The sequence below is a fragment of the Pinus tabuliformis genome, chromosome 2_1 (genome assembly GCF_031772625.1).
Source record: "Pinus tabuliformis cultivar Carrire ecotype Pingquan chromosome 2_1, CPIR1, whole genome shotgun sequence".
NCBI classification, from domain to species: Eukaryota; Viridiplantae; Streptophyta; class Pinopsida; order Pinales; family Pinaceae; genus Pinus; species Pinus tabuliformis.
The window spans coordinates 754424559-754436602 of NC_142299.1; the positions used below are offsets into that span (position 1 = coordinate 754424559).

Consider the following 12044-nt stretch of genomic DNA (forward strand, 5'->3'; position numbering starts at 1 on the left):
CTCTTTTTTTATGTGTTTTCTGTGTTTATATTTCTATAATATTTTATGTGTTCCATTGCTCTGTAATATATAATTTTCTAACAATGTTGTTGCTGCTGTGTATCTCTTGGATTACCGCTTGGTAATGTTTGGTGTCTCCCTTAGAATTTCTTGATTATGTTGTTGGATGGTGTTGTGAGGATGCTATAATGAATGGATAGAGGAAGTAATAGTGTGTGTGAGTGTAGGGATGATGGTAATAGATGAGGTGAGTGGTTAGATAATGTCTAGAATGAATTTTATGGACCTAACCAACCTACCATTCAGGGGATCCCATAGGAATATAGGGGATCATGTAGAAAACACAATATCCACCTTAAGTTCAAGCAATGAATTAAAAAAAAACAATGGAATTGATGGAGGGATGCATGGTAAGGAGTGGAGGAGATGAGTATATGTGAGGCAGGGTTCCCTTTGGATCTTCTCTTTGCTCCTTAATTGTCTTTCTCACCCGCCAACAAATAACAATTATGTCTTTTTTTCTTTTATATATCTATCTATCTATCTATCTATCTATATATAAATCTCTCTCTCTCTCTCTCTCTCTCTCTATATCTATATATATATATATATATATATATATATATATATATATATATATATATATATATATATATATATATATATATATATAGTTTAAAAAACACCTAGGCTTCCTCAGAGAGGTTTTCACCCAAGGATCTTCTTACTCTTTTTCATTTTTTTTCTCATCCTTGGGCCGCCTTACATCGTTTTCAACCCAAAGATGGGACTCAGGTGCCCCATGGAGGTTTTCATATGAATCTTTATTGTTTTTTCTCTTTTTCAGTGCTCTCATGAGGGAGGAGCTGGAACTTGCTCCACCATCATCGTTGTCTTATTGATATTGTTAATGAACTCTTGTTTTGATAAAGGCTTCTTGTACATTTTCAATCAGTGTCCATTAACAAGCAATGGAATGGCTCTTCATCTATAGTTCTGATTTGCACTAAACCATTATCATGGCATTTTTCCAGCAAATAAGGTCTGAGCCATCTTTTCCTTAGCTTGCCCTCGAATTCTTTATACCTAGAATCATATGAGAATGTCCAGTCTCCCTCTTGAAATTGCTTCTCCTTAATATGTTTGCCAAGTCAGATATTCCTTTGAAGCTGAACTATCTCTGTATGTAGGAGGGCCTGTATTCTGAATTCATCCAAGGTATTCAAGTGGAACAAATTTTCTTTCTATGCATGGCTGAGATCCAAATCTAGTTGGGCTTCCATCCTCCATAGACCAGCTCATAGGGTGTAAATCTAGTGGTGGTCTTCCATGTTGTATTATAGGCCCAGGTGGCCTCAACTAGTCTCTTTGCCCAATCCTTCCTGTTGCTGCTCACTACCTTAGTTAAGATGTTCTCGAGTGACCTGTTGGTCACCTCCACTTTCCCATTAGCTTGTGGATGATAAGGAGTGGAGGTCCTATGCTTGGTTTTGTGATGGCTGAGCAGTTCTTCAATCATGTTGGAGGTAAACTGGCTACCTTGGTCTATGACTAGCTCTTTAGGGTACCGAAATTTGTAGAATACATTCTCCCTTAGGAACTCAACCACCTTCTCTTCTATTGCTGCCTTAATCACCTTGGTTTTAGGCCACTTAGTCAAATAATCAGTGCACACAATAATGTATTGCTTTTGCTTTGAAGGGGGGTTGATAGTCACAATGAAGTCCATGCCCTAGTTGTTAAATGGATCGAAATTCACTTGAGGTTGTAGGGGCATTTCTTCTCTTGGAGTAGGCTTTCCCATCCTATGGCACTCATCACACTGACTAATGTACTTTTTCACATCATGATAAACAGTAGGCCAATAATAGCTTGCTTGCAACACTTTGAATGTTGTCCTCTTTGCTGCTAAGTGACCTCTACAAGGCCCATCATGACAGGTCAGAAGGATGTCAAAAACTTCCTCTTCCCTTACACACCTTCTCAATATTTGATTTGGGCCAAGTTTGAATAGATTGCCCACAATCTAGGTGAAGGGGGCGCTTTTCTTGACTATATTTCTCTTTTCTTTGGAGGGGAAGTCTGGTGCAAACTATGCTGATACCAAATAGTTTGCTATATAAGCAAACCATGGGGCGAGAACTGAAATAGAAAACAAATGCTTATCTGGTAACTGGTCATCCACCATTCCTTCTTCACTTGCAGGAAAATTCATCCTAGATAGAAAGTCTACAACAACATTTTCTTGCCAGGCTTATCAACAATAGTTAGATCAAACTGTTGTAATAAAATAATCCATCTCATAATTCTAGCATTTACATCATGTTTATTCATTGAATATTTGGTTGTGGCATGATCAGTATACACAAATGTTTGATAGCATGTAATGTAATGTCTAAATTTTTTTAATGAATGCACAATAGCCAGGTGTTCCTTTTTGGTCACAATATAATTTACCTCATCCTTTGATAGGTTCTTACTGATAAAATAGGTGGCATAGGGAAATTTCTCCTCTTCCTGACATAAGGTTGCTCCTATGGCTTTGTGTGAGGCATCAACATGAATATGAAAAGGGAGGGCCTAGTTTGGGCCTGTGAGAATTGGTGCAGTGGTTAACTTACCCATTAGAATATCTAAGGCCTCTTTACAACTTTTTTACCATATAAACTTAGAATCTTTGGCCAACAACCCAAACAAAGGAGAGGCAAACTTGTTGAAGTCCTTTATGAACCTTCAGTAGTATCCCGTTAAACCTATGAAACTCTTAACATCTCTCTACTTTTGTGGAGGTGGGACCCTTAGGATGCTTTCTAGTTTATTTGGGTCCACCTACAGTCCTTGCTGAGATATTGAATGACCTAGCACGGTCCCTTCAATTATTAAGAATTCACTTTTCCTGGACTGAGAGATATGTTCATTTCAATGCATTTGTGCAATACTTTGCTAGGTTAGTCAGGGCTTCTTGAAAATCACAGCCATAAGGTGTAAAGTCATCCATGTAGATTTCCAAAGCATCATGTACTAATTCAACAAAACTACTCAACACTGCTCTCTAGAAAGTGGCAGCAGTATTGCATAGGCCAAAAGGAAGGATCATATAGGCAAAAGCACCCCAAGGGCAAGTGAATGTGGTCTTATCCTAGTCTTCTCGGTAGATTTGTATTGGGTTGTACCCACTAAATCCATCTAGGAAGGAAAAAATATTCTTCTCTGCTAGGCCATCTTGCACTTGGTCAATGAAGGGTAGGGGAATATTATCCTTCTTTGTGACTTTGTTCAACACCCTATAATCAACACAAATCCTCCACTTACCATTTTTCTTGGGAACTAACACTAAAGGAGAGACCCACCCACTATCAGAGATAGGGTAAATGAATCCTACATCTGGAAGTTTTTGTAGTTCCTCTTTAACTATGTCTTTAAGGGCTAGATTCATCCTCCTTTGTGGTTGCCTGAATGCCTTGCAACATTCTTTGATGTATATGTGGTGAGTACACACTGAGGGGTGTACTCCCTTCATTTCCTTGTAACTCCAAGAGAAGGCTTCTAGGTTTTCTCTCAACATGTTGCATAACTCTTCCTCTTCAAGTGCAAATAGAGATGGATTAATTTTCAAAGTTTTCTCTAGGCCGAATTCTATGGTTTTGAAATGGATTGGGTTGGAATTGGCCAAGCATAAATCAATTGGATGATTGTTCTAGGTTTCCCTTACTTCTTCTTCTAATGGTAATGAACTAGGAGTTGGACTTTGGAGGAAGTGTTCAATTAAGTCTTCATCATCTTGTTGTCCTCCTCCTATGGTTGCTTCCAAAGAATAAAGTTGGGAAAAATAAACCTCATCTTTTTCCTCCTCCTCCAACCATAAAGGTAAATCATGCTCTAGGGAAGGTTGAGCAGGAGGGAATAGGACTAACTGTTTGGACATATGACCATTCTTGATGGTCATATTCCCAACCCTGCAGCTAATGTAAGCATCATTTGTGGCCAACCATGGCCTCCCAAGGATGAGAGGGTAACCAGGAAGCTTAGCCTTAGGCTAGATAACTAGAAAATATGTAGGGTACTCCAAGGAGTCAATGGAGACCATCACATCCTCCACAATTCCTTCTAGGGTGACTATGGAACGGTCTTCAAGTTGCAGAACTATTGTGGTGTTCGTCAATGACCCTTGGAGGTTGAGCTTGAGCATGGTGTCCTTGATCATCACATTAATGGAAACCCCAAGATCAATCAGAGTGTGTGGGACAATGGTGCCATTGATGTGCATATCTACTACAGGGCTTCCATGGTTCAAATATTTTGGACATATTACCTACCCCAGGATTAAGTTAGACAACTGCCCAATGAAATTAATGGTAGGGGCATCCCTTTCTCTTCTTCCTAGATGCTAGAATCACTTATCCTTAATCAACTTATTGTAAATGGGAACATCTTTGATTACATGGAGAAGGGCGATCTTTACACGTAGATTTTTCAATTCTCCCAGAAGTTGAGTTCCTTCTAGGGTAGGCTATAGTGGTTGGTCTAATCTCTCAGGAAAGGGTGGATTTAATTTAAGGTTGCTTTCCTCTCTTTCTTACTCAACCTCCCTATGTGGAGAGTGAGGTTTGTTGTCTAGGAGAATTCTCCTAGACCTTAAATTGATCTCCTGGATTTCTACAACATAAGCTAGGTATGATGTCTCTCTACTGTATACTTGTTGACTCTGCCTATTGTTTGGGTTCGTATTTGGCTAGGCAGAAATCTGGGATTGCTTGGGTGGAGAAGAGTGCAGGATTTGTGGTTGGGTAGGTGGTGGAGGCAATAGGGCTAGAACATTGTTGAATTCGGGCCTCCACCCCTCGAGTGGAGTATTCCACTGATGTTGTGGTTGAACATAATGTTGAAATGATTGGTTGGTTGGCTGGAATGATACTAAGATGTATAGGACCAAGGAGGGGGTGTAGACCAGGAAGGATGAGCACAGGGTCCCCAAGAAGCTATAGCTATGGTTTGGTTGGGGTTGTAATATGCATGCGATAACCCTTGCATACCCTGTTGGTATGGTCTAGGCCCAAGAGATCTCTTCTGGTTGGTGTAGAAAAGCTACTCAGTGACCCGTTCAACTCCTTGATATACAACTTTGAGTCTAGATAAAGAAGGCCACTTGTCTATGCAGTGGTTTTCTTCACAAACTTAGCAAATATTAATACAGTTCAATGGAAATTCGTTGATAGGATGCCTCTTGGTGCATCTAGGACAAAATATGGCCAGGGATCTTTATTCTTCCTCTTACTTCCTTTTGATGTTCATGGTGTCCAATGGCAAGGCAAGGGTTTGTAACATAGCAATTTTGAAATCTTCCAGCATATTTCCAATTTCACCCTCGATGGATGACTTGGAGGATGATGTAATGGCCATAGCTTGACTACCGCTACCATTTTTCCTATTTTCCCTAGAATGGTTTCTAAAGACAATCTTAATATCTTCATAGGGTAAATGGTAGATATCTCCTCCTGCTATAATATGTAAGGTATCCAGAAGATCATCCCTTCTCTAACCCGGACCAGCTTCAATGACTTAGGGTCAAGTGTGCACCTGGCCCTTTTGTAATTGAGCTAGAATCTTTCTTCATAGTCTTCTATGGATTCATCCTGGCCTATGGTCATCCTAAAAATCTCTTCTCTAGTGTCCTCTGACCTACAGTAGTCCCTATATTTGTTGTTAAAAGGCTGTTGCATCTAAGCCCAATTTGTGATGCTATCTCCAGGTAAACCCATGAACCAACGCAATGTTGCATCCCTGAGGGTAGATGGAATCAATTATAACTTTTTCTCATCATCTGTATAGTCATAGGTTCGGCATATAATAGCAAACTCAAACAGGAAAGTGTCGGGTCCTTTATGGTCAGGCCATGGAAATGAGGTAGAGCAGAGGGGCTTATATTCTTCATATTAGTGTTCTCATTGGTCTCCCTGATGGGGAAGGCACCCTCAATTCTCTTTCTATTTCCTCTGTTACTTCGGTTTTCAACCATTGGTTAAGTAGGAATGGGTTATTCCTCTTCTTGTTCCCTTGTACGTTCCTCAAATATGTAAGGTTTCTCACCTAAAGGGTCTTCCAATTGACCGTCACTAAAGAAGAGAGAAGGTTGACTATGGGATGTAGTTGGGGTATTTGACAAGAATTTCCTTGAATTGTCCCTATTCCTACAAGGCAAGAAAGGAAATGTTTTTGGGTTGGTTTTTGTAATATATATATATATATATATATAAAGCTGCAAAGTACTCTGTAGAAAGGAAATTGTTGATTGAATGAAAAACCACCAACAAGAAAAACTACTTGCTGAATTGAAATTCCACTTTCTAAATGAAAAGGAAAGCAAATAATGAAAAATGAAAGAAAGGAAGCTACTAACAAAGAAACTACTTACTGAATTGAAATTCTCCTTGCAGAATGGAAAGGAAAGCAGATAATGACAATTGAAAGAAAGGAAGAAACTAGATTACTTTTGCAGAAATAAACAAATGGGAGTAAATTGGACACTAGAAATAGAAGAAAGCAATAATCACATTCTACTTAGACACCTCCTCGGAAACAACGTCAAAAAGTGATGAGCCTAGGTACTGCAACAAGAATGTTGTAACTCGCAGGACTACCAGCTTTACTTATCAACTGAGGGTTTGTATAAACATGGAAGTGTCAATGCTATATGCATAAGTAGAAGTGAAGGTCCTGCTGTTGGCACTGTTCATCTAGCAAGAGACCTTAGAGGTTCCAATCCAGACTTCTATAGGGTTAGAATAAGATTGATTCTTTGATGGAAGAAGAGGAAATCTATTCTAAGGGAAAGCTACTCTACTACAGTAATGAAGAAAACAACATGCAATGCTAACTCACACCATAACATAATTAACCATTTAAATAGCTATGCTAAGACAAATTAGTAAATCAATCAGTAACCTAATGCTGATATCTAAGTTGTAGAAGTAAATAGCATCAAACTATACTAAGGTGCAGGCAAATAAACTAGACTAAATATGTTTTCAAGTGGAAGAGCAGTCGGAGATCGAAATTGGTGAAAGGAGGATGTAAGGACACAGTAGTGCATGGGGACTGTTGGATCGATCAACGAATAGAAGATGGATGGTGGGGATCTTATAGTGGGGGCTTGAGCGAATAGATGGATGAACATGGTTAACAAATAGGATGAATGGTGGAGATCTTATCACGGGCAATTTAGTGAATAGGTGAATGAACAGGGTAACGAATCATATGAACAACAAAGATCTTATCGTAGAGATTAAGTGAAGAGATGGACCGACCAGATTAATCAAAGGATGGATGGTAGAGATCATATCACGGGAAGAAAATGTGCGAAAATGATGGAGTGGGTTTCAAAAGTGGTAAGCAGTTTTGTCGCACACCCTAAAAGTTGTAAACTGTATTTCTAAATTTCACACAATTATCCTAACTGACCAACATGTAGCACGGGAAAAAAAAATCCCGCATGCTCTCGAGTGGATAACGAACGTGCAAGAATCCACACGAGATTGCGTGATATTCATTGGATCACTCTAAATAGATCAACGGTGGAGATTGGCCAAGCTAGTTGGCGATCTAGTGATGCAATAATTGTTGTATTAGGAGAGGTAGATTGATGGTGGGGGTTTACAGCGCATAAAGTGTTGAGATGACGTGATAGCCATCGGATCAGTCAAGGCAGGTCAATGGTGGGGATTTAAAGGGCATAAGGTAGGTGGAAGACTTCACATGAGGTGGCAGGTTGATAAACTAATGAATCCGATGGTGATTGGGCAGGTTTGTTGTGGATCGGATGGTAAGGGTTTATGCATGAAGAATGTGTTCAAGGAGGTTTCAATGAAAAAGACAGAAAAACCAATGAGGGTAAATAGGTAACTGCATCAAACAACAAACTCGATAGTTCATGCGAGAACTAGAAACCTGTGCTTTTGGGTTTCTAAAGGGTCTCTTGCTCAAGTCATTGTCCTGGAGGGAGGAGGTGAGGCCGAGACACCTACAGACAACCTTATGGTGATATTTTCCTCCTAGCTAACCTGCTAACTGAAAGAAGGCACAAACAGAAGTAAAAGAAAGCACAATCGATCTACTCTACGCTATTGTAATGGGAATGCAACTGCTTAAGAAAATGAACAGTTAAACCATAACTCTATGCTGTACCATTGTAATGAAAATGCAATGACCTAAGCAAATGGACAGAACCAGGAAGCTACTTAAGCAAATGAATTGAACCAAAAATATATGCTATCATACATGTATAATAGAGAGGAGCTTTGGCTTCTCAGGTTGGGACCTGATCGAAAACCTTCAGCCCTCTGAGTTAACTCAGTGGTTGCTCAAAATAGAACTCATATTTATTATAATAACCATGGATTACATAACAAAACTATCACAAGTCTTGCATCTCAAAAATAAAGTAGATTTTTACAAAAAAAATCTGAATCCTATAGAGGTTCTAAGCCTCTCTACTTATACATCTCAAGTCTCCAACAACTTCCTTCCCATTAGGGAGGCTTGGCTCCCCACTCAAGATAAAATGGCTTCTGTCAGTTTCACTTGCCCGATGGTCTTTTAGTCCTCCTGATTTGGCTGTTTTCACTCCAAGATGATGGAGGAATATTCAAATGGAGGATTAGTAAATGAGGAGGATTTACCTCCTATAATTCCTCTCCCTTGTCCCATTCGAGTTTTGACCAAGGTCTTTGCCACAGTTCCTTGATTTTATCCATTATTCCTGCATTTTTCCTTGCCTTTATCCTTTATTCCTGCATTACATGTACATTAGACCCAAAGCAAAATATCCAACTCTAACTCATCTCATAAGCAAAATATAATCAAAAGTATGCAATATGTTGTGAGAATAGTTGGTTTGACTAACAAAGCTAGGAGGCGAATTAAGGCCAATTAAGGCCCATATAGTTACCCAATGATGAGGGTCATCAAAATCTAAACCCCATTGTTGAAATGGAACTTCTGTGGATATGGGTTTGAGAGGTAAAAGTAAGAGTTTCCTTTTACCCTCAAATATCTGGCACTTATGAGGAGAGGTCACATGTTTCTTAACATCTGCAAAAAGAGTGGGTTAGTAAACATCTACCCTTAGGATCTTATCAGTAGTTGTTTTCCAATAGAAGTTTCCTCCACAATCCACTACATGAAATTCTTGAATAATTTTATCAGCTTCATCTTTCAGTAAACAATTTAATAGGATGCCACCATTATCTTTCCAAAATAAAGCATTATCTATGATATAATATCTCATTGATTTCATTTTAAAAAATCTAGCTTTAGTTCTAGATAAACCAGGAGGAGCTTGTAATTTTAGTAATACAAATATGATATCTGCATACCAAGGTGAATCTGTAAAATCTTCACCAATATGTTGAGTCACCATCTATTTCGAATCATCCAGGGTACCAATGAAATTTATATCTAAGGTCTCACGGTTCAATTCACCCATGAGTTTGGCTAAACCTTGGACTTTCATAAGTTTTGTAGGCTTTATTTCTATGTCATATTCCAAAATAGTGGCAATCCATTTTCCTCTCTTTCCTTCAAGCCCATTTTGTGTCAAAATTTCCTTCACTACTGAATTTGGAACATAGGAAATGATGCGTGAATACAAGATGTACACTCTAAAATATTTAATAGCTTTCACTAAAGCTACTTCTTGTTTTTCCATTATGTTGTGCTTTAATGTTGCAACTCTTAAAGATTTACTAAAAAATGAAATGGCCTTTTCATATCCTTGATCATTCTTTTGCAACAAGACTGTTGCAATAGTATGTTTTGAAGCAAAAGAAAAAAATATAAAATCCTTCTGGAAGTCAGGACTTATGAGGACTGGATTTTTGGTAAGGGCTTGTTTGATGGCCTCAAAAGAATGTTTAGCCTCCACTGTCCACTTAAGTGCTCAATATTTTCTTAACATGTTATTTAGTTCTCTAATTAATTCAGCGAAATTTGAAATGAATCTCCTAAGAAAATTTATTTTTCCTAAAAATGACTGTAATTCTTTGATTTTTCTAGGATGGGTGATGGTCAAGATTGCCTCTATTCTAGTAGGATCTATTCTAATTCCATATTTATATATTATATGTCCCAAGAGTTTACCTTCTAGACCAAAGAGTGTCTTTTTTGGATTTAATGAAATACCAAATTTTCTGCATTTAATGAAAACTCTTCTCAGATGATCTAGATGTTCATTATCAGATTTGGAAAAGACTGTGATGTCATCTTGCTAAAAAACTAGGAAGTAATGGATTTCTTTGGCAAAATATATATCCATAGCTCTTTGAAATGTTTTCCCTGCATTGATTAATCCAAAAGGCATTTTCAAATACATGAAAGTACCCTAAGGAGTAGTAAAGGCAGTCTTTGCTCGGTCCTCTGGTTGAACTAAGATTTGGTTGTATCCAGAAAATCCATCATGCAATGAAATTCTAGATGAGCCTACTACCCTCTGAAGACTATGGTCCATTTTTGGGAGAGGATAGTTATCTTTCAATGAGACTTTGCTCATATTTTTGAAATCAACACAGAATCTGATTTCTCCTGTTTTCTTGAAGTGACTAAGTTTGAGACCCAATCTAAATATCTAATGGGAGCTATGATTTGGGCATCATAGATCTGTTTGACTTCCTTTTCAAATGATGGCATAAGAAATGGATTAATTCTCCTAAGTTTCTGTTTAAAAGGTTTATGATCTTCTTTGATAGGTATCTTGTGTTGAATTATAATGGTGTTATAAGAATTTAGGTATTGATAAGTCCATGCAAAGACATCTTGAAACTCTTTAAACAGACTTATATATTTAACCTTTTCCTCTGGAGGTAAGGCTTTCAATATTTTAATGAACTTAGGTCTTTCTTGAGTTCCTATGTTACATTCTTCTATATTTGCTCTTAAAGGCTCTATTTTAGGTTTCCTAGCTACATCATTTGAATCAAACAAATCTTCTAAGGGGACTAATCACTTAGGCAAAAAAATATTTTTGAACTTTAGAATTTTAGGATCATCATTCATTATTTCTTATTTTTCTACATTTTAGAGTTATCTATTTCTAGTTTAGTGAAATTAGTGGGTTTACCTATATCTAAAATATTTACATCTATCACACTATCTATGTCGTTTTCTATTATACAATCTGTATCTATATTACAATTCTGAAACTCACCTTCGACATTCATGAAATCATAAATTTGAGAATCTTGTGAGAAAATCTACCAATATTTCAAATTGTCAAGTATGACAGGCCTATGTCTCACTTCTACAGTGTACTAGTGGTTGGGCTGAAAAGGAAATTTGTAGGTACTAGCAAAAGTGGCTAGACTGTGGGCTTGCATATTTTTCTTTCTAGGAATGGAAGCAAAATCTATTTCCAGGAGGTCTTTAATCAAATATAGGATAGTCTCTCCATATCGGCTCACTCTAGGATTATTTAAAGAGTATTCACCTTTTATTTGTTTAATAATCAATTATGTGTCTCCCATTATAGAAACTCTCTTGGCTCCAAGTTTTCTAACCACTTGTAGTCCTAAGATTAGAGCTTCATATTCTGCCATGTTATTTCTCCATTTAAAGTTTAATCTAAATGCATCACCCTCATAATGATTGTTTTCCATGTTGTGAATCAACACTCCTGCACCTGTTCCTAGTCTATTCACAGATCCATCAAAATCCAAATGCCATAGAGACCCATGAAAAATGTTTTGACTATTAGGTGTTTTGTATTTTTCTTCTACAGTTGTGATTTCCTTTTTGTCATGTTCCGAATTGTACAATATGAAAGAGTCCATATCCAAATGCATGGAGCATATAGGGAAATTATGTGGTTCTTCTGCACTACTCACCACGTATTTCATCAAGGTCTCTCTATAAAGTTTTCTTTGTTGACAAAAAACAAAGATGACGGCATATGACATATCTGATTGTAAATATCCCTGCAATTTTTCTCTCCATGAGCGAGATAAAAACATTCCATACTTGGGTGGGATGTCAGCAACTACTATGTTCACGAAAAT

General features: G+C 37.7%; 1 protein-coding gene across 1 annotated transcript in view; it reads left to right on the forward strand.

Moving 5' to 3' along the window:
• The window catches only part of LOC149202769 (uncharacterized), a 47291-nt gene that overhangs the window by 30848 nt on the left and 4399 nt on the right, over positions 1 to 12044 (forward strand). The window lies entirely within an intron of this gene.